The following is a 2,755-nucleotide window of genomic DNA, read 5'->3' on the forward strand; positions in this document are numbered from 1 at the left end:
AGTAATTAGGAATGCAAAGGGATGTTTTGACATTTTCTAGTACGTAATGAGGAAGTGGATTTAAGAAAGGTGTTTACGAGTTGGGTGAAAAAAAAGTAGAGACGATTGGAGGTATTTATAGAAGAATTGAAGGAGCTTCAACAATTAAAATATCCATCCACATATATAGAGAGAGAGAGAGAGAGAGAGAGAGAAAGAGAGGAGGTTTATTTTGCAAAACACATTATTTGTATAAACCTTACAAACCTCATTCAACCAATCATAATTTTTTATTTTGTTTATTTTTTTGTAATTATGAGAGGTTGATTAATAATTTTTATTGTGAAGGGTGTTAATCATGGATATTATCATCTTCATTATTTTAATAAGCACTTTCTTCCCCGGAGGTAGTGATGAAAACCCATATGGTCCAAACACTTTTTATCTCGGTGGTGGTAGTGGTGGAAATCCAAACACTTTTTTCCCCGGAGGTAGCGGTGCAAACCCATATGGTCCAGAAACTTTTATCCCGGTGGTGGTAATGATGAAAATCCAAGTACATTCTTTCCTAGTGATGAAAATCCAAGCACTTTCTTCCCCGGTGGTGTTGGTGGAAATTCTTATTTTGAACCAAAAAATCAAATTGATCATGGCAGTTATTTGGTTCAAGTGAACCAGTCTCCAAGATAGTCTCCAAACTAGTACCTGATCCAGTCTACAGACATTAACTGTTGTGATTTCAAATAATTTTACGATATCATATCTGTGTATTCTAAAGAGTTGTGATTTGAAATAAAAACCCTGAAGGTCCTTGATTAGTATCTGATCAAAATTTATTCAAGTGTAAATTTGGTTTTATCTTAACAATATTTGATAAAAACCCAGAACTTTGGTAATTGTTATATCTTGGTGCTCTTTTATATGATCGAGGAAGTTGAAAGCATAAGCTCTGATCAGTTGTATCTTGTGAGCTTTGAGAGTTGGATTTCATATATTTGCAAGTACCTGAGTGGTTAATTTTCTTATGTGGTAAAATTGTTTATAACTTACAATTTTGATTTACTGAAGTTATATTTGATATTAAAGTGAATGGTTATTCAAATGTGAATTTCAAACACGTTTTGATGATCTTCATCCTATAATTGCAAAACAAGGGTTATATCACTAGATCTCCTGGTTTAACTCTCATTTTGGGTTTTTAAATATGCATTGCAGGTTCGGCTGGGTCCAGGGATAGTAAGGGGAAGAAGGAAATGTAATTATTTTTCTTATGTGCTTATCTGATGTTGTGAAGATTCACCTGTTGATTGATATATTTTGAAGATACATGTTGTTATACATGTAATAGTACAAGATTATTCTTTAGAAATTTTTGGGTCGTAATTTTTGTATATAAGTTTCTTGTACTAGTGGGACCTTTGTGATGTAAATTGTATTTCTTTTATATGAAATACATGTTATATGCAAATATGGAAGCTGGGGTGTTACATCCATTAAAGCCCTAATCGGTTCATTAATACCCAATACGAACCTTTAAAGCCTAATACGACCCATTAAAGCCCAATACGGTTCATTAATGCCCAATACGAACCTTTAAAGTCCAATAGAATCGTTAAAGCACAACTAACATCCACTAAGGCCCCATACGATTCATTATAGCCCAATAAAACCGTTAAAGCCCAACTAACATTAATTAAAGTCCAATGCGGTCCATTAAAGCCCAATACAATCCTTTAGGGCCCAATACGAACCATTAAAGCCCAACACGGTCCATTAATGCCTAATACGAACCTTTAAAGCCCAATGAAACCGTTAAAGCTAATACTACCCGTTAGAGCTTAACTAACATCTACTAAAGCCCAATAGAACCGTTAAAGTCCAATTAACATCCACTAAAGCCCAATAAGATCTATTAAAGCCAATAGAACCGTTAAAATCCAATACGATTCTTTAAACCCCAATATGATCTATTAAGAATATATGTAATATTCTACATATATAAAAAAAGTTTGAAAAATGGGAAAAAAAAAATCCGTCGGAAAATATATGTCGGAAAGGAACCGCCGGTGATCCTTAAGTTTTTTTTAAATCTTGAGTAATTTATTATTTTAATTTACTGCGGATTACCGGTGACCTCCGGTATCAGCCGAAAATCTGCCGGAAATTTTATAAAATAAAATTTAATTTTTAATTATTTTTCCGGTGGATTTTCAGCTGACGTTAATCTGAAAAAAAAATCCCCCGGTAATTTATTGTAATTAGAGTTAATAATTTTAGAAAAAATTAATTTGTAAGATCCCCCGGAAATATTGTTGGAATGTTTTTATCGGCGGATTACCGACAGTTTTCCGGCGGAAGTCAACGAAAGTTGAATTTTTTGCCGTCCGCCGATATTTTTCTGGTGGATTTTGTTCGTCGGAAATACCAAGTTTTCTAGTAGTGCAATAAGACATAAGTGTTGCTGGAAAATTGAAAAAAAAAACAGTTTGAATTACCTACCTCTTAATGGATCAGATATAATAGGCTGATAAGAACTTTTTAATAAAAAACAAACAAGGCTTCAGATATTTAACATCCAATTTTGTTGTAGTGCACAATACCAAAATCCTTTCACGTCGGTTATGTACTTATGTTTCACATTATTTTTCTAAAAACTAACATATATCATACATAAACTAATAACAAACGATCAATCGATCATATAAATTTCAACCACTGCATTTTATCACTCGAATGTATTAAAAATAGAAATTTTATTATACCATTGGAACACTTT

The sequence above is a fragment of the Cynara cardunculus genome (genome assembly GCF_001531365.2).
Source record: "Cynara cardunculus var. scolymus isolate 2C chromosome LG 2, CcrdV1, whole genome shotgun sequence".
NCBI classification, from domain to species: domain Eukaryota; kingdom Viridiplantae; phylum Streptophyta; class Magnoliopsida; order Asterales; family Asteraceae; genus Cynara; species Cynara cardunculus.